General features: G+C 41.5%; 1 pseudogene; it reads right to left on the reverse strand.

Moving 5' to 3' along the window:
- Window positions 1-1,202: 1,202 nt before the first annotated feature.
- Window positions 1,203-15,388, reverse strand: LOC134030177 (zinc finger protein 501-like; annotated as a pseudogene).
- Window positions 15,389-21,798: the final 6,410 nt, after the last annotated feature.

A 21,798-nucleotide genomic window follows, 5' to 3' on the forward strand; every position in this document is an offset into this window, starting at 1 on the left:
CAAATCCATTGTGGTGGTATACAGAGCCAAAATGATCAAAATTGTGTCAATGTCCAAATATTTATGGACCTGACTGTACTTCCGCTCAATTTTCATTGTGCTTCGGTACTGTGGTATTGAGGTATTTTGGTCAGATGTCTCAGGTAAACTTTTTATCGGTTCAATCAGCGAACAGAGGGAGTGGCTGAGAACAATGACGTTGTGCGTTAGTTTAGCCGGAGCAAGAACAATCTTTGCTCCCCACGGGGTTCGTTTGATTTTCCAGCTAGCTCCGTTAGTGGTGAAGGAGTTGGTTAATGCAAACGCTAGCGATTGGTTATGCCAGATCCAGAGTGGCTCTGGGCAGATCCAATAGTTTTAAACTTCAACAGAGTACCCGCCTTCAAGGAAGTTAACGCTTGTCAATGGATCGAGCCCAGACTATGTACAAATGCAATGTACGAGAGTCTGGTTAGGACCAGGCTATAGCTCTACAGCACCTCACAACTTTCCGATGTAAATCCGTGGTGAAAAATTGAACTGCAGCGCGCTCAGAGAGCCATTGGGACATATTTCTGGATTCCCCGCTTATTTTTACGTTAGGTCAAATGACCGTATTATTTACTGCCATGCGAGCCACAAATTAAAGCTTGGCGAGCCACAGGAGGCTCGCGAGCCACGCAATGAGTAAATGTTAAAACTATCACGAGAAGGAAAAAACTTGAGGGGAAGTTTAAGTCATAATATAGGTTAGGACAATCTTTACACACAACTGCCCAATTTCTTTGTTTTGATGCAACTGTTTCAACTATGTGAGGCTGCCACATAGTGCAAGAGGGAGTTGGCTCAGGGAAATGAGAAGAGAAATCTGTTTTATTCTTCACTTCACTCTTAGTATTTTGAAGTGTAAATGAGCAGCAACAAATGCTTTAAAATCTATGCAATCTTCATACATAATAAGTATGGATACTTATTTAAAATATACACAAATATCAGTTGTAAAATGTAAGTAAAAATGGACCGATCTGCAACCGACGCAAGCACACCTCACAATTTCCTCAGAAATTGTACCCTCTCTAATTTGTTTTAATGTACACAGACCGATCATGGTTACTGACGTGCATAGTCATCCATCAAAGGCCCATTCTGAGCCAGGAAAAAACGCTGATCAGGCTTAGTAAAGCCATGTAACTAAAAGATATCCCAGGTATTTTGTACTTGCTTCATATAGGCCTCAGCCTCCCAGCAAAAGATCTGTTACATTGTTGTTACTGATGCGGTTTCTCTCCTGTGTGTCCTTGTGTGATTATACAGAGAACTACTTCGAGCAAAGAATTTGCTGCACTCCTTACATTGATAAGGTTTCTCTCCTGTGTGTATCCTCATGTGCACAACCAGATTGCTCTTCAGAGCAAACAGTTTGTTACATTCCTGACACGGATATGGTTTGTCTCCTGTGTGTGTTCTCATGTGTATTAACAGAGAACTTCTATGAGCAAAGAGTTGGCAACACTCCTGACATTTATATGGTTTCTCTCCTGTGTGTGTCTTCATGTGTTCAACCAGAGTATATCTTCTAGCAAATAGTTTGTTACATTCCTGACATTGAAAAGGTTTCTCTCCTGTGTGTATTCTTGTGTGTTTTATCAGAGAATCACTTTTAACAAAGCATTTGCCACACTCCTGACATTGATATGGTTTTTCTCCTGTGTGTGTTCTCATGTGCTTAACCAGATTACAACTCTTACTAAACCGTTTGTTACATTGTTGACATTGATAAGATTTCTCTCCTGTGTGTGTCCTCATGTGTTCAACCAGAGTATATCTTCTAGCAAATAGTTTGTTACATTCCTGACATTGAAAGGGTTTCTCTCCTGTGTGTGTCCTCATGTGTTTCAACAGAGAACCACTTTCACCAAATCGTTTGTTACATTGTTGACATTGATAAGATGTATTTACTGTGTGTGTCCTCATATGAAAAACCAAAGCACTTTTTCCACTAAAAGTTTTGTTACATTCTTGACACTGATGTATTGTTTCTCCTTTGTGACGTCTCTGTGGCATATGTTCCCTTGGCAGAGCCTCATTGTTTTGTGTTCTGTTCAGAAGAAGCAGCACTCCTCCATGTTCCTCCTCCTCCAAACTCTGAACTGTAGGACAGTCTGGAACTTCAACAGAGAGGGGCTGAGAGTCACTGTCCAGTTCTGGTGCTGCATAGTCTTGTCCATCAGGCTCTGCTTTGATTTGCTCCTCGGTTGTGTTGCTGGGTAGAGAGTCTCCTTCTCTGTTCTCCACTTTAACAGTTCGGTCAAGATGTGAACATTCAGAAAGGCCCTCCTGATCCCAGTCATGTTTCACACTGGTAGAAGTGAACACGGAGTGTGTAGTTTCAGACTGCAGTCCTTGGAGCTGCTCTTCCTCCTGACTGGTCCACAGCTCCTGTTCCTCTTTAATTTGTGGGGGCTCCGGGAGAGAGAACTGCTGCACATCTGTGGGGAAGAAGAGGCAAGACAGCAGTTAGATGTGGCCTGCTTTATGGTTTGGCAACCAAGTTCTATGCAAGGGAGCCAATGAAAGGAGAGCCATGTCACAGTTGTATGAACCAATGTCTGTGAAGAGTGGTTTTGTTTAAATAGGTAGCTAGCACAATATGCTACCAGACAAACTTTGTATCACCATGGCATGTGATGTTTTTGTCTCCTTGTGGGCCGGCTGCAAGTAATAAAACTTTCTTAACCCTTGTGCTGCCTTCGGGTCACATGGTTCACAACGAACCATCGTTGTGTTTACCCAAATTTACCCAATACAAAAACAAATAAATAGCATTTTCTTTTAACCTTCGCAATGTGGGTGGTCTGAGACAGCCTGACAGTTAAAAGAAAATTCCTCACTTTGTTTTTGTATGCGGTAAAGTTGTTGCAATACGACGGTGGGTCACAATGACTGATGGGTCAGAATGACCCGAAGATAACACAAGGGTTAACTTCTTCACCGACTGACTGTGCAATGCTTGATAGATTAATATTTCTGACAATTACACTGCATATTACATTGCATACTTCTATTCTATTTAAAAAAAAAACATAATTATTCATAAGTATACAAAAAAAAAATCGGTTGAAAATTTAGTAAGTTATGGTCATTTAAAAAGTACATGTAGCATCAACACAATGTGATGGGTGAGTGAGTTGACTGTAGCAAGATGGCCGCCATGTGCGGACCTTCGACTCCGTTGTCTGGCAACGCGGACAAGACATCTACCCTTTATATAGCTATATCTATGGTTGGTTGGTTTACGAGTGAAGCTGCGGAGCAAAGACGCAACACTTCCAAACAGCACTCACTGAAACATCGAAGGTGGAGACTTGAAATAAAAACGTACAAAGAAATCTATTGTGTCTACACAACACTGTTTTCAACAGATTGACTAGAAATCATTTGAAATGATAACGTTAGTTGTTTCCACTTCTGTTGTCGAAGCAAACGGGATCAACTTAGGTGGGTAACGTTAGCACTACAGCTTAGCAAACAAACTATCGTGATTAAACTCAGCTTCAGCAGCACCACGTCTTCACCAGCAACCAATATACTTGCTTACTTATTGTCAAGAATGAATGTTTTCCTTTCCCTCCATTGATTGTGTTATTTCAGTGGCGGTGCTGAACTATCAAAAGGCTATAGCGCTGTCTTTGGTTTTGAACAATGACAAATAGGCTGCTGTTGTGCTCACGCAATTGTGCTTTTGTTATTTTTAAACTTTTTTTTATTTCTCTCTCACATTGCTGAATATATGCTAAAGGTAGACAGCAATCAGTCTATTGGCAGTTGTATAAGATAATAGATGGAGATACATTTTGAGTGGATTTAGGGGAGGGGCCTCGAGCTCCGACTTTGCGGGGAGGCCTCTTCAAAGTCCCAGCCGCTACTGGACAACATCATACTACAGCTTGCGGTTGTGATGAACATAAGGTCGGAACAGCACCTCTTTTCAGCAACAGCTTCATAGCAAATCCTGCTTTACATTAGGTCCAAGGTTTTCAAAACTGTCCTCTGTGAAATGTGTAATTGAGGGTCGAACTGCACAGGGATCTTCTCATAGACAAACATCACAGCCCGTCTAGTGTTCGGTTCCTTATGAAGACTCTGAAAAGTGTCAGAATTCCCTGTACAGCCTGGAACACTGCATTTACGATGGTCCATTTTCAATATTTTTTTAAAAACTTCCAAACTTTCTCCTTTGTAAAGTACACAGAGCAGCGCGCAGCTAAACTAGTTAGTGTCTGAGATCCTGGTCTGTATGTAAATGTTGGGGCGTGACAAAGGTGATGCTACATTTGTGACGTCACAAATTCAGCCTTTTCGAAACCTATCGTTTTACACCTGCCGTTTCAAGTTGTGAGATTTACATTTACATTACATTTAGTCATTTAGCAGATGCTCTTATCCAGAGCGACTTACAGTAAGTACAGGGACATTCCCTGAGGCAAGTAGGGTTAAGTGCCTTGCCCAAGGACACAACGTCATTTTGCATGGCCGGGAATCGAACCAGCAAACTTCTGATTAATAGCCCAATTCCCTAACCGCTCAGCCATCTGACTCCCGATTTAGATAGGAAAGAGGTGTCAATGGACTTTGAGGTTCACTGTATGTCCTTTTTAGCCATCGAACTTTCGTTATTCAACTATGACAAGGTAAAATCGGTTTTGCAACCCAGATAGCATACGGATGTGGGCCACTTCAGGCAATCATACGGCACTGATGGCTTTTTTCTCGTCCGGATAAAATGCATGTGAGCCTAAAGTGTCCCACATGTTAAACAGCGAATGTGGCCCAGATATCCCAAATCAAATGTGGGCCTTTTTTGGTAAAGATGCGGTTCTCTCAGCAATGTGTATCAGCATGTGATCCTACAGTGGCCCACATGTTAAACAGCAAATGTGGCCCAAATATCACAAAACAAATGTTGGCCACCTTTGGCAAAGATGTCGCACAGTTGACGAAGGCTAATCTGGGTGTTAGCCAAAAGTGGGCCATATAGGGAAAAAATATCCCACCAGCCCCAAGGGTCTTCAGAGACAGAAGTAATGCTTCCATGACCAGTATCTGTGGAAGAGGTATAAGTTCAGCAGGCCCAGCATAGTTTATCTTGATAGATTTTATTGTCATTCTTAAAAAATATATACATAGAAAAACATTCTTAAGGATGGCAACTCTTAAGGATGGCAATGAACACATAAGAGCAGCCTACCATCGTTCGTAGAAAGTAGTAGAAAGGAGAGTAGTAGACTAATAGTAGAAATGAGGGTAGTAGACTGCAGTCTATGTAGGTAGGCCTAGACTACGTAGTCTGCTGGAATCACACACAAGGAAGCACTGTAGCCAAGCCTTGACCACTGTTCAGTCTGTCTGCATCTCTGTGTGTCTTTGCATGTGGGATATTCTTGAACAGGGTTGGTGATAGGGCTGAACGATTAATTGGGTGTGCTCAAGCCTTCGGCGAGAGCACAACCTTTGTTCTCTCACATATATATTTATTATTATTTATTTTTGCCCCCCTAAAACTCAGTCAATATTTGTACTACATAGACAACCTAGGTGTCAAAAGTTTCGTCTTGGTAGCGATTGAGTTGCTTGTATTTTTATTTACACTCCGTTGCACAGTTTAGGAGGTTACAACGTTTTTGTGGCAAAAAGTGTCTTCTGTCGACGAAGGGTACCAGTGCTAGCCTACGTCACTACGTCAGCACACGTTAGCAACGACGCATGGATACAACGTGATAGAGACGTTCTAGCACGCAAATTGGAGCTTGGATTATGAGTGAAAAATGCCAACCCCCAAAATTACCAACCATTGGGTTTTGTTGAGAAAGCAATTTCGAGTGGAACTGCAATGTCAGATTTTTTATTTAGGTCGTGAAAGTCTTTGTAATTTGAGCGAGTGCGGGTCGCCCGTGAGACTGCCTAGGCGGCAGCCATGCAAGCGTCATAGTAGTTTAGTATTTTCGTAATTTTATAGTTCGGTCAATTCTACACCAAAAAACAGAAGGAGGGCAATGTTATGACGATATGACTATTGTGAAGACAGCCAGATGGTGAGATTTTAATGTAGGTTGCTGTAAAAACGTTGATTGGTTTGCTACGTGAGAGCCCCGTCAGCCTCCGTTGACGATTGCGTCAGCTGTTGTCGATCTCTGATGAGTATTTTCTTAATTTCGTACCAGGGTCAATTCTACATCAAAAATCAGAAGGAGGGCAGTGTTTTAAAGATATGGCGATTGCGAAGATAGCCAGCGGGTCAGCATATTTTTGTGATTTGTGTAAAATTTGGAATTTGAGTGACACCGCGGCTTGTTTTGACGTTAGCCTCAGTCAGACTCGGCTCGCCCACTGGCAGTGTGTAGTACTGTCTTCAATGCCGCAGCTAAACTTTATGTCAAAAGAAACTTTCTCATTTCCGGCCTTGCCTCTAGCAAACTTATTTTGAATTAGCCATTGAACCGACCTGCAACCGACGCAAGCAAGCACACCCTACAATTTCACCAGAAATTGTACCCTCTCTAGTTGCATTTGCGATAATATCGCGATGTGACAAAACAAGATTTTGTAATAGCAATGGCTGCAATTTTACTTTGGTCACGTGACACGTGAGAGTAGCGTAGTTTGCAGACGAAGGATCAACTTTGCACGTTACACTTTACCTTGATCTGTACGATGGCCTCAGGCTCGACAGAACCTGACACTACAGACACTGCCAATTTTGCCTTTAAAAAAGATGCTGCGCAGTGTCAAGTATTGTGCAAAACCTGCCTGGCTAACGTTGCTACCTCACGGGGCAACACCACCAACCTAATTCGGCCCTAAAAAACTACCTAAAAAAACAATTTGTTGTTGCAGCCCTATTCGACATTCGTCTCACATTCGGAAGACGCTACTTTGCAGCATCGCGTTAGGGACCGGGTGAAAACAACCCATACCATTTAGAAAATTTCCGACTTTTATAATATTTTTAGGAATATAAAACCTCAAACAGACACCAGAGTATCTTAACAATGTCTGGTATACTTCCACAGCCTTTACTTTAACAATGAAGTTTCAAATAAAATGATAGAAAATCCCTAATCTTTGAAAATAGCTTAATCCTCGCAAATCTAAACTTTTTTCAAAATTGTGTCAAAAAATCTTAAATATACACCAGATTATTCAAATAAAGTCTGGCCTACTTCCACAACCTTTCAATTTTCAATAAAGTTTTAAACAAAACTCAAATAAATTGCTCATCTTGGAAAATAGCATTAAATCCACACTAATATTAATAACTTTTTCAAAATTGTGTGCCTGTTTGTGCACATTTTGAAGATTTTTTGCACTGTGAATTTGCACTGTCAGTTCTGTTTTTGAATAAAGGGTTGGAAATTAATGCTTTTTTGTTTTTTATCCGATTCATTGATTAATCGAAAAAAGAATTGACAGATTAATCGATTATTAAAATAATCGTTAGTTGCAGCCCTAATGTCGAATATGAAACTAACTTCACCTCGGTCAATTAACACACTGTTTCGATGTATTTAGTGTGAAATGCTCCCACACCTTGGATGACTTGGGTCGTACTGATTTCTCTGCCTCCGCCATGTGTTTCAGAACAACGTTACTCAACAACGGGTTGAGTATGGGTCACAATTGACTGCATACTTTGATGTGATGTTTGGGTGTGCACCTTTGGAAATGGTGTCGATCTCCTTCCAACTGTTCCCAAACACTCGTGTACCTTCTAAGTTGGTTATGTGTATAATAATATTTTCAATAGGTTGTGTTAAAAAAAGTTATAATTCAGATTTTGTCTTTGACACGAAACTGCATACCTTGTGGGACCTGGGGTCATTTTGATTATATTGTGTGATTGTTAGCCCTAATTGACATGGGGATCGGCATAGAGTTTAGTCAGCGGTGACAGTGTCCAGCCTGCCTTCACTTATCTCTGTAGGTGTGTATCCCATATTTACACTACTAATGACACTTCCATTAATCATTGGCTTTGTAAAGCACTTACGGCTATCATGAAAACATCTTATCAGAATCAGAATGGGATTTATTCGCCATGAAAGTTTGCACAGTCAAGGAATTTGCTTTGGCAGGAAGGTGCATACAATAAACATATAGGGACCTCAAATTTGAATATGAGGACTATCTATACTAAGGGTACATAAACTAGCAGTATCTGGCTGGCGAGCACACGTTTAGCATCGTGGGCCAGTTCAACGTTAAAATGAAAATGAACTGTGTCCCAGATTAGGGCCAGTTTTGGTTTATTTGGTTAGTTATTGGTTGACATGAGGCAGTGCTATGGCATGCTTGTGGCCCAGATCTGGCAAACAGGAGCGGACCGCCCAAGTGCCATCATTCCATGCGGTATGTGGGCCGGATGAAAGTGTTGAATGTGAGCCGGATCTGGGCCAGAGTAATTTTGCCTTCAGTGCCCAATAAAATCAGATGTCCGCAGCAGTTTCACATCCTCACGCTTTTCAGACCTGATCTTTATTTCAACAGAAGGCCAAGAGCTTCAGCAGTATGATCCATCATCAGCTGTGGAGAGGTGGCTGAAGTCAATTGGCAAGAGAAAGCCATTTGCTAAAAATATTTAGATTAAATCCACATGCAACATAAATAATAATTCAGACTAGGGCTGAACGAGTAATTGCATTTGCGATTAATATCGTGATGGGACAGAACGGGTTTTTGTAATCGCAAAGGCTGCGATTTTACTTTGGCCACGTGACACGCGTGAGTAACGCAGTTTTCAGACGAAGGATCAACTTTGCACGCTACACTGTACCTTGACCTGTACGATCATGGCCTCAGGCTCGACAGAACCTGAGACTACAGTCACTTTGCCAATTTTAGGCCGTAAGGTGAACCCTGTTATCGTTTCAACCCGCTCCACAGTCTGGCATCTACACAATCTTTAGCTCATAAAAAAACAATGAGTCCTGCTAAGCTACCAAAAAAAAAGTTTGTCGCTGAAATTCCAGTCGATTGTCGATGCGTCTATGTTTTATGCAGAACTAGTTTCTTCAGAGCGTAATAGGATTTTGGTGGCACGGTTCGACACATGATCCTTCTACACCAATAAGGTAGCTGCTTTTTGTCAACATGGATGGATATGGTTGTCAAAGAGGATGGGACCTTGCACGTTAGTGTTTCCTATGTTTATTTTGCCGTGGCGGCCCACCACGACTACATTTCTGCCGCCATGGTATCAGAAATAGGGCTGTACAACATTTTAGGACGTCTATGTGATTGTTAGAGTGCATGTCGGAGAATAGCATGGATACGCGCTTCACACCGCAGTTGAGATTGTGCGTCTTTGAGAAGTCGTATAGCTAACTTGTCAGTTAATTTAAGCCTGTTATTGTATTAGTCTATATTCTTGCTAATTTAAATTAAGTTAACTGGTGATCTGTATTATTCCCTTGCTAGCTAAATTGCACATGTCTGTTGATTCGATAGCGATTGCTGCCTTTGCTTACGTTTGTATTTTCGGTGCATTACTATGCAGAAGTAGTTTTAATTAATAACTAGAGAGGGTACAATTTCTGGGGAAATTGTAGGGTGTGCTTGCTTGCGTCGGTTGCACAACGGTCCGTTTTTTAATGCCATTTTTACAACTGATATTTCTGTATATTTTATATAAAAATGCATAGGCCTACTTATTATTTATAAAGATTACATAGATTTAAAAGCATCTTTTTTTTGCTGCTCATTTACAACTCAAAATACGAGTGAAGTGTAGAATGAAATAGATGTCTTCTCATTTCCCCTGCAAGAGACAGCCTCATAGCTGAATCAAAACGAATAAATTTGGCAGTAAAAATTGACCTAATCCCTATGACTTAAACGTCCTTTTAAGTTTTTCCCTTCTCGTGATATTTTCAGGCATTTAGACTACTCATATTGCATTCATTCATGAATAAAGAACCCCCTTTGAAGATTATTCTACGACGTTACCCGGCAGTAGAAGATGGAATCGCGATTCAAACAGTACCATCTGCTAACTGAAAATATGCCCCCCAAAACGTAAATAAGCTTGACATTTATTTAGTGGAAAATCGCTCATTCATAAAAAGCTCGCTGGTAGCGATCATTGTCAGTAACAACGCAAAATGCGATATAGCCCTGTGTGGAGAAGCTGCCCCGGTAAATTGTACTACTACGGTACAGTACTAGACTACTGCTGTGTTCGTCTCGGTAGCGATTGCGTTGGTTGAATTGGATTTAACGTTCCGTTGTACGGTTTAGGCTGAAATTAATTATTTTCATGAACAGATTGACAAAGTTTAGGCTGTGGCAATGAAGTTCAGGTTAGTAGTTAGATAGACTTTTGATTTAAGTAAGGGGAGTGCCGAACATGTTCTGTCGCCGTTTGACTTCCTAAACAGCTGTGTAGATGTTTTTGTAGTGTCTCGCGTAGGCTACAGCGTTGCAGTGATACACTGAATTGAAACCACAGGTAATGATAATTTCACCCACAAATCGTTTACTTGTAATCTAATGTCATAATAAATCCTACAACGAAAATGTATATGTGAGGAATGTTTATTTTAACTATTGAAAACAGATACATCATAGACCACTGTAGTATGTGTTGCCCGGGCAACACAGGCTATAATGTCATGATGCTAATGCTTCAGTGAAATAGTAGACTACTGTTTCCGAAAGTAGATGTACTTCCTTAATAATATCAGCTTATATTGTACATTACACATCACAATTGTGTGTCATATCACAAAGTAAAATGAGTAAATAGTTATCACCCTGGCCTCTTTGCTTGTGGCGTTTCTGCAGCTGCCTTGCAGTAAAGCTATAGTTAGCCTAGGTATCCCCCAAGTTAACAGATGCGAAACGAATGTTCTGCCAAAGGTAGTCACGCGTGTTTTCGTGACGTTAGTGACGTAGTGACGTTAGTAACGTCAGTGACTGTGGCTGGCAAATTAGCTGCCTTGCAGTAAAGCCATAGTTAGCCTAGCTATCCCTCCAGTTAACAGATACGAAACGAATGTTCTGCCAAAGGTAGTCACGCGTGTTTTCGTGACGTTAGTGACGTAGTGACTAACGTCAATTATTAATACGTCAATTAATAATTGGCAGCATTTATGCCATTTAGAACATACTTTATGAGTGGAAGGTCTCTGAGTAGCCTAACCTTATTGCTTTAGTGGAAATAACATACATATCCATCCATGTTTACCTTATTGGTGTAGAACGATCACGTGTCGAACCGTGCCACCAAAATCCTATTACGCTCTGAAGAAACTAGTTCTGCATAAAACATAGACGCAACGATAATCGACTGGAATTTCAGCGACAAACTTTTTTTGGTAGCTTAGCACGAATCGTTCTTTTTATGAGCTAAAGATTGTGTAGATGCCAGACTGTAGAGCGGGAATCATTTTCTAAAAGACTTTTCGTGGTTCACCTTGCAGCCTATTTTGCCTTTAAAAAAAAGATGCTGCGCAGTGTCAAGTATTGTGCAAAGCCTGCCTGGCTAACGTTGCTACCTCACGGGGCAACACCACCAACCTAATTCGGCCCTAAAAAAACACCACAAGCCATGTACGATGCATAGCTAAAATTCTGAACACCAGCCCAGCTAACACATGATGTTGCGGCAACGTTGCCAGTAAGTGCTCAGAGGGTAACCCGCGACGTTACCTTCTGGCAACATCGTAGCAACGTTATAAAGGGAACGTTGCCATGACGTTGTACCTTGGTTGGCTGGTTACGTTATTTTTAGACCCTTGGACAACGTTGCCGCGACGTCGTACCTTGGTCGGCTGAATACGTTATTTTTGGTCCCGTGGACAATGTTGCCACGACGTCGTACCTTGGTCGGCTGGATACGTTAATTTTGGTACCATGGGTTACGTTGCCATTATGTCGCTCTTTGGTCGTAGGACAACGGATCTCGAGTGCATTATAAGTGGTTTATCAAGAGATGGAGATATCACACTGGACTGCTCTCAGTTCTGACACTTTTGTAATATAGCCGTAGTCTACATGAATTTCAATCACACACAATATTAAATGTTGCATCCCAGCACGTATAAATGTAGACGATGCATGTAATTCATGTGCAGCTCAGCCCCAGCATGTCATTGGTCATCAATTTTCTCATATGCAGAAACATAGCTTTAATAAATAAAATACTTCACTGACATAATTTAGTCTTTCATTCTTTACTATAAACATGTACAAAAGCAATCAATGTGTGATGTGTAACATGATTAAGCAAACATTCTTTGTATAGCACACCAAAGCTGTATGACACACAATGCAAATTTGTGCTCCAATAATTTTGTAATACAAAATTGTTAAATGTGACCAAAAGGTAAGCAACTCTTAAGAGTCATTTCCAAAGACATCACAGAATATTACAATTCTTCCTTAGCAAACCTGCCCCTCAGTCTGCCCCTGAGCAAGAACTTTGCGCATGCCCATTTCAACGCATCGCTGAAACTGGGGTTTCAGAAGAGATTTTGCAGGGGTTCCACTGTCTTTCACGCATTGGATTTTACCTATTTTCAAAGGTGAGTTTCTTTACAGAAATAGTTTTAAATATAAAAATGTATTTAAGAAATTGAATGGGGCATGCTATTACGTATAGGTTTGAAATGTAGGCTATTTAGCCTGTTTATCTGCCATCAGATTCTCGTTGTTTACGTTAGGATTTCGGTAGCTAGAGGTAGGCTAATAGGTTAAACCTAGGGATGCTCCGATCTGATCGGCGCCGATCCATATCGGCTGATATTCCCATTATCGGTTTTGATCGGCGTTCTCAAAACAGCCGATCAAACATGGCCGATCAGATGTGTTTTCTTAATTTGCAGCGCGTTTGCACATGTCGGCCACCGTACCAGTCAACGTCTTTGGCAACATTGCGGCAACGTGGGGAGTCACGAAATGACGTTGCCGTTACCAACTGGCGTCTTTCACTTCCCACGTTGCCGCAATGTTGCCAAAGACGTTGCCGCAACGAATGTTTGGTCATCGAATGACATTGCGGCAATGTAAGGGTAACGTAACTGTGTTAGCTGGGGAGTGTGTCAAATAAGCCAAATAACACCCGACAGGATCACTGATCGAAATGTTTCAAAGCCTAACTCAATGTAGCCTACTACAAAATTACTCAAGCAGTAAGCGTTCATCACGAAATATTAGATACCCCTCGGTGATACACATACAATAGGATCACTATGGCTGACGGTGCCATATTGTTTCTGTTAGGCTACTGACTGAATCAGAAATGTTCAGACAGTGTCTCTTTTTCTTTTAAGATTTAACCTTTAGATGCGTGAGTTCTAAATATTTCCGACTGTATCCACAGCGCAAGTAATTTGTCCGAAACGGTAGCTAGCTAGCTAGCTTTAGTTAAGAAAGTGCAACTAAAGCTTACGTTTCTAGTTTAGCTTTGATTTACCAAAATATTTTTGATGAGGTAGGCTACAGTCGGTATGTTCTTCTTAGTTTTTCTGAGCTTTGTGTGTTATGTTGCTGACTGGTACGATGGCCGACATGTGCAAACGCGCTGCAAATTAAGAAAACACATGCAAATAGACAAAACACAACCAAATTAAGAAAACATCTTCATTAATTTGACAACACATGCCCAGCATTCAGCAAACGCGCTGCAAATACACACAACACAACCAAATACATAAAAGCGCTGCAAATACATAAACGCTTTGCAAAAACGAAAGCAGGCAAACAAAAACGCTGCAGTACATAAACGCGTTGCAGAAACGAAAGCATGCAAACCAAAAACGCTGCATCAAGTGTAACAGCTTGATTTTCGGCCCCACGGAGCGAGAGAGAGAGCATATGAGAAGTTTGGACCAACATCGAAGTAAAGAGGCGACATAAAAAGGTTAGTATTCATTTTTTCATGTGGCCCTCCTCTTTTACAGTTTTTCAAAAGAGCAACTTCGATTTTGGTCCCATTTCCAAAACAAACTTCTCATATGCTCTCTCTCTCTCTCGCTCCCGCTCCGTGGGGCCGAAAATCAAGCTGTTCCACTTAGCGCTCTCCCTAGAGTCCTGGAAAACTTCTGGTGTGAAAACTGGATGCAGCGTTTTTGGTTTGCGTGCTTTCGTTTTTGCAATGCGTTTATGTATTTGCAGCGCGTTTATGTATTTGGTTGTGTTGTGTGTATTTGCAGCGCATGTGTTGTCAAATTAATGAAGATGTTTTCTTAATTTGCTTGTGTTTTGTCTATTTGCATTCGTTTTCTTAATTTGCAGCGAGTTTGCACATGTCGGCCACCGTAGACTGGAGATCAGTAGGCTAGTATATATCTATATTAATAATACATCATAATAATCGCATATTAAATCGCAATTGCAAATTAATCGCGATTATCTTATTTTCCGAAATCGTTCAGCCCTAATTCAGACAGATGCACTTTTTTTCAGTTGCATTGTTCATGCATCTCATGGACAAAGTCTGGCGAGTAAAATAAAAAAATGTACAAGCCAATGGCGACTCAATATTCATTGTGTCCGTAGAGGGTTGCAAAACATAAAAACAACATCCGAAATATTATATTACGCTCCAAATACTGTTTTGCGCTCAAATGATTGCAAAACAATTTGCCTCGCGCACTCCAATAAACTATTTAGGTCCATGCCAAAGCTCATCTCAAATTAGATTTCCTGAACTATACGTATCGTAGATTAAGCAAGGGGAAGTTTGTATTGTGCATTGTGTCGACAGTTCTTGTATATCGAGCTTGGAAGAAAGAAAGTGATAAATGAGGGGCCTGTGCCCCAGTAGAGTTTCATGTCTTGCGATGCTCGTTACATTGCATGAATATGATCCATAACAACATACAATACACAACAGAAACATGATTATTTTATGCATTCACCATATTGTGTTTGGCAATACTACTTTCACAATGGTGATGGCACCTATGATGGGACCCCCTTACGCTAAGGTGTATCCTATTTTCTGACCGTGCTACATCAAATAAGATATACTGAATATAAACACAGCAGATTATAATCCACTGTCGTTATTAATATCGAACCTGTTCGGTGAAGTATGATTTCAGGCTGAGTAATAATGTCGAACAACCGTTGCAGTCTTGCGCTCTCATCCTTAGAACGAGAAATCTCCTCTTCGAACTCGGCAAACGATTTTTCAGCGGCCGCGAATATCTCCAAAGCTGCCGTTGTTAATCGCTGAGTGATAAAATCCCTGAACACATCTAGTTTAGACATTCTGGTAGTGAAAACCCCCGAAATTTTACGAAAACTGTAACGCTAACTTGAGGAAGTTACATTTCTCATTGAGGCTCGTTCTTTCTAGCCGGATGTAAACAAATCAAGCTGTTCCGGTGATCAGTTCACTGGCTTCTTCGAACCTACAGATCCTGGCGCCATCTGCTGTGGTGGAGTTGGATCCTTCGTGGCTTAACTGCATATACCGTAAACTGTAAAAAATAAAATAAAATTATATAGATCCAGCATCAAAGCTGTTCAGATATAGCGTCCCGTTGGTTTCTGTTGAAAGTGTTCAGTGGCAAAGCATGTAGCCTCAATAACTATATACGTTTTCTGAAGAAAATGGGAATGTTCTGAAAAACAGTTTCAAGAATTTTCTTTTGATATTGACTAGCGATGAAGAAATAAAATAAAAGTTACTTGCAATCTAATTCAGCATGCAGTAGGGAAGTATATATCATTGTTTTGCATTGTGTGATATTGAATATATTCCATATATTTTTTGCATGAAAAGGTATAAACTATAAAAAGATGGGGGTGTACAGCTGTAAACAGCTTGTAAGCCTGAATATATTTATATTAGAACAGAGGCTAACCCTTAAAAATAAAGCAACAGCAATCTTCAAATCCGTTAGATATTTCTCTCTCTGTGGCATGAAACACACACACACACACACACACCACATAAACAAAGTATGAAGGGTGTCTCTGGTATAATTTACTGTTACTGGATTTGTGTGTACCCTTATGTGTGTATCCTTATGTGTGTACACTTACGTGTATACCCCTATGTGCAGACACTTATGTGTGTACCCTTATGTGTGTACCCATACTGCACCACTTAAACCAATATGGCCCACACCTGACTTCCACCACCATTGATTGTATTTACCCTGAACTATCAGTGCTGCAGACTGAGGTTAATGTTTAGATTAAGATAGGAGATTTGATTCTTTATATAACAAGTAGAGTATTGTTTATACTCTAGGTTTACAGCTTTTCATCTACTTGTTCAAGTATATTTGTGTTTGTGTAATTTGAGTTGTGTGTAAGACATCCTCTTGAAACTGTGAAGGCATTTAGTGTGTTTGTGTGTGTGTGCAGAGAGCTGTATCTGTCACTTTTACCCCCTTTCCACCAAAGTGAACCGGGAGCTAGTTCAGAGCTGGTTCAATTTGTGAGCCTTCTAAGAACTGGTTTGCTTTTCCACGGGCTAGAGAGCCACCACAGAGCCACGTCATTACGTTACTTTATACGTCTCATCTTTCCCAGCAACGCTAGCGCGGCAGCGCCACACACAAAGCAGAGCCAGTCTAAAGACTGTTTATCAATCCGAAGAAGTTGAGATGCGTGTTTTCTTGGCTATTGCGCAATACCATGGACTCGCAGCAGTATGACAACACTGGCATTATCAACGCAACATTTTATAAACTTTTGCTGTATAGTGGGCGTCAGGTGGCTGAGCGGTGAGGGAATCGGGCTAATAATCTGAAGGTTGCCAGTTCGATTCCCGGTCATGCCAACTGACGTTGTGTCCTTGGGCAAGGCACTTCACCCTACTTGCCTCGGGGGAATGTCCCTGTACTTACTGTAAGTCGCTCTGGATAAGAGCGTCTGCTAAATGTAAATGTAATGTAAATAGTGCTTGTGTATTACATTTGTGTTACATATAGGCTCAATAGCTCATAACATTTGTGTATGTCATTTCACTCATTTTGATAGGATTATGATAAAATGCAGCAACTAGTGTCTGCACTGCGATGAGGTTATCGAAAAGTCGGAGCAAATTTACAAATTAGCCGTTTCATCAATAAAATAAGCACATTTTCAGCAACTGCACTGCCCACTTCATGTTACATTTTAATTCAGATGCTGATTTACACCGTTTATCTGAACTATGAATTGTAAAAATCTAGAGCAATGGCAAACAAAGGATTCTGTTCGTCTTGTTGGTGACAGTAACCCCGCTGTGGTTTTACTAAGATAAGCGTGAAACACTGTTCAGATACTGATAAGAGCACTTTCCCATGGTTCAGTCTGGTCCTATCCCTCACTAACAGGTACCGGGGGCTGATTTAATGTTGCCTCTCTCTAAACTCTCTCTCTCTTTTGGTCTGCCAGGTTGAGAGGACTCCACCTTGTGATAAATGAGGGCACAGCATTTATTTTTTACTCCCATTTACTCAAAGATTACCTGTGAATCTAGCTTCCTGGAAGCTGAAAAGTGTGTATGTAGAAGAACTAGTGAATGTAACTTCTTGGTAGCTTAGAAGTGTGTAGAAGAACTAGTGAATGTTCAACCAGTAGCTGAAAGTGACAGTGTGTAAAGTGACTAGTGAAAGTATAAATTTGTATTATAGAAACACTGCAGATGCAAGTGTAATGAATTACGCAAGTGTTCTACTCCTCTCTTTCACCAACCGTCAATTCAGTGAGGGGATCCCTCACTGAATTACTCCTCCCAAGGTTTCTTCCATTTTTTCTCCTGTAGTGAGTTTTTCCTTGTCTTCCCTGAGGGTTTAGGTTGGTTGAGGGGCAGTTCTGTGGGCATATGTGAAGCCCTCTGTGACATGCTTGCGTGTAAAAGGGCTATACAAATACATTTTGATTTGATTTGAAATAGAATCTAAACTAACATGAAGGATATAATACAGTCTGGCAGTTTGTAATTACAGCAACAGTGAGGTAGGAGAAGTGTGTAAACTACCCTGTTATCAGGCTATCATCTTGTAAAATGGACAATCCACCTCTTTGTTTCAGAACCATCCAGTTTTATGACCCTTGACTGAAATGTCGTCGTCGTCATCTGCCGCTTGTCCGGGGGTTGGGTCGCGGGGGCAGCAACCTAAGCAGGGAGGCCCAGACTTCCCTCTCCCTGGCCTCTTCCACCAGCTCTTCCTGGGGGACCCCGAGGCGTTCCCAGGCCAGCCGAGAGACATAGTCCCTCCAGCGTGTCCTGGGTCTTCCCCGGGGCCTCTTCCCAGTGGGACGTGCCCAGAACACCTCACCAGGGAGGCGTCCAGGAGGCATCCTGATCAGATGCCTGAGCCACCTCAACTGGTTCCTCTTGACGCGGAGGAGCAGCGGTCCTACTCTGAGCCCCTCCCGGATGACCGAGCTTCTCACCCTATCTCTAAGGGAGAGCCCAGATACCCTGAGGAGAGAACTCATTTCGGCCGCTTGTATTCACGATCTCGTTCTTTCGGTCACTACCCACAGTTCATGACCATAGGTGAGGGTAGGAACGTAGATCGACTTTTCCGGTCGATAACCATGGCCTCAGATTTGGAGGTGCTGATTCCAATCCCAGCCGCTTCGCATTCGGTTGCGAACCGCTCCAGTGACTGAAATGTAAATATAGAAAATGTGTGTCTGTACTCTTCAACAATGGATGACAATCAGGGTGCATTGGACAGCTCATCAGTAACATTATTCATAATCAGGGGCGATTCTAGGATCAGACCTTTAGTGGTGCTCAGCCCCCAATTAGAATGTGACATGAATACAGTGCCTTGCAAAAGTGTTAAACCCCCTTGCTAATAAATACCTAATTTCACTGGATAACAATGAATACATTTATTTATTATTATGCAAAATATTGAATGAATGAAAACTAAGGATTTCCCTTCAGACCAGGAGATACCTGTCTGAGCATTCCACCCAGCTGCTAGTACAAGATAGCCTGGGTGCCAGCCGAACTTAGCCCCGTCCACAACATGTTTGGTCGGGAAGTTCGGTCTGGGGTTGCTCGGTTGGGGAAAAACTATGCCTGAACAAGAGCTGTTCGTACCAATCAAATTGTCAGGGCGGGCTTCATACGATGATGGACAGATGATCAAAAGTAACGTAATCAACCACGTCACCAAAGAGCGCTATGTTGTTGACAACAACATACTACGTTGCTCTGATTGGTTGTAGGTCTATCCAATTGAGCGAAGAGGATTTTTTTTCCGGGTTCGGTTGAAACACGCCCCATACTCACAGCCCAAAGGAGCGGTATCAGACTCATATTCTGACTAGAATTATGAGTATGACAACGTCAGGCTAAGTACAAGCACTTTTCCTCTCCAAGTTGGACTACTGCGACTCGCTTCTCGCCGGTCTCCCAGCATGCGCAACCTGCCCTCTCCAGAGGATTCATAACGCAACAGCCCGCCTGGTCTTCAACCTACCCAGACGCTCCCATGTTACCCCGACCCTCATCAGCCAACATTTTGGCAATAGTTGACAGTAGAGCTAATTAAATCATTTTTACCTGAACATTGATACTGTGGAAGGATTTTCTGTTCACATAATCTCCCTCATGGGCCCCTGAGGGGTGTTTAATGCGAATGTGTGTGCAGTCCAGCGCACCAATGACATTAGGGAAACCTGTAACACAAAATAGTCTGAGTATCTGGTGACTGTTCTAAAGTAACGCTTTTTTGTAATCTATATTTCATGTTACCTGCAATCTTGTGGAAATCCTCCTTGATGTAACACATTCTTCTGTGGCCAGGGAAGGTAATGAAGATGTGTGCCAAGGACTTCAGTGCCAAACACACACTTCTGACAGTACGGCAAATAGTGCCTTTATTTGCCGTTTCGGCATCTCACGGAATATAAAAACATGCCGCTTGCAAAAAAGCGCAGTGCCACACAGACCATCTGTGGGATGGTGAGAGCATGGCTTCGCCCTGTGCGGTGCTGAATTTTGGGACCCAGCAGTCTGCACAAATAACAATTTCCATCTCCAGTACCTCTCATGCAGGTACTCGTCGGGAAAAGCTAAAGGGTCTGATCTGTCCCGAAACACCCTCTCACGTCTGAAAGAACGTCTCAGTATCAGTGCTTCTTCGTCCAAAACGTCATTTAGAAATGGGCATGCCATGGTGCAAGAAGAACATTTATATTTATATATCGCCCTCATCACTGACTTAATTGAAATCACCGTTACAACATCATCAACCACTTCTAACCATCTAAACAACTGCAATAGTAGGGTTTAAAATCAAACTCGTGACAGAAATAGTAACAAGTAATGCATGTTAATAAAAAGAAATCAGAAGACAACAGAATAACTGTTAAACACGTTTATTTCGGATCAGAGCGGCAGCTGATTTAACACATGAGACTCCAGAATTAATCTTAGCCTGGCTGTTATTGTTGTATGTTACTTGGCTGGGTTTAATTGGGTGTGCTTTGCCTTCGGCAAGGGCACAACCTTTGTTCTCTCACATATATATTATTGGGTGTGCTTTGCCTTCGGCAAGGGCACAACCTTTGTTCTCTCACATATATATTATTATTATTTTTATTATTCTTTTTGCCCCCCTAAAACTCAGTCAATATTTGGCCTACATAGACAACGTAGGTGTCAAAAGTTTCGTCTTGGTAGCGATTGAGTTGCTTCTATTGGGATTTACGTTCCGTTGCATGGTTTAGGCTCAAGTTAAGTTTTTGTGGCGAAAAGTGAAGCTAACAGTGGCTAATTTGCTAGCCACAGTCACTGACGTTACTAACGTCACTACGTCACTAACATCACGAAAACACGCGTGACTACCTGTAGCAGAACATTCGTTTCGCATCTGTTAACTTGGGGGATAGCTAGGCTAACTATAGCTTTACTGCAAGGCAGCTGCAGAAACGCCACAAGCAAAGAGGCCAGGGTGACTATTTACTCATTTTACTTTGTGATGTGAAACACAATTGTAAAATGTAATGTACAATATTAGCTGATATTATTAAGGAAGTAGGCCCACATCTACTTTCGGAAACTGTTGCCCGGGCAACACATACTACAGTGGTCTATGATGCATCTGTTTTCAATTGTTAAAATAAACATTCCTCACAAATACATTTTCGTTGTAGGATTTATTATGACATTACATTACAAGTAAACGATTTGTTGGTGAAATTATAATTCCCTGTGGTTTCAAACCAGTGTTGCTCACTGCAACGCTGTAGCCTACGCGAGACACACTACAAAAACGTTTACTGTACACAGCTGTTTAGGAAGTCAAACAGCGACAGAACATGTTCGGCACTCCCCTTACTTAAATCAAAAGTCTGACTACTAACCTGAACTTCATTGCCACAGCCTAAACTTTGTCAATCTGTTCATGAAAATAATTCATTTCAGCCTAAACCGTACAACGGAACGTTAAATCGAATTCAACCAACGCAATCGCTACCAAGACGAACACAGCAGTAGTCTAGTACTGTACTGTAGTAGTAGAATTTACCGGGGCAGCTTCTCCACACAGGGCTATATCGCATTTTGCGTTATTACTGACAATGATCGCTACCAGTGAGCTTTTTACGAATGAGCGATTTTCCACTAAATAAATGTCAAGCTTATTTACGTTTTGGGGGGCATATTTTCAGTTAGCAGATGGTACTGTTTGAATCGCGATTCCATCTTCTACTGCCGGTAACGTCGTAGAATAATCTTCAAAGGGGGTTCTTTATTAATGAATGAATGCAATATGAGTAGGCTAAATGCCTGAAAATATCACGAGAAGGGAAAACTTAAAAGGACGTTTAAGTCATAGAGATTAAGTC

Source organism: Osmerus eperlanus, chromosome 1 (assembly GCF_963692335.1).
Source record: "Osmerus eperlanus chromosome 1, fOsmEpe2.1, whole genome shotgun sequence".
NCBI classification, from domain to species: Eukaryota; Metazoa; Chordata; class Actinopteri; order Osmeriformes; family Osmeridae; genus Osmerus; species Osmerus eperlanus.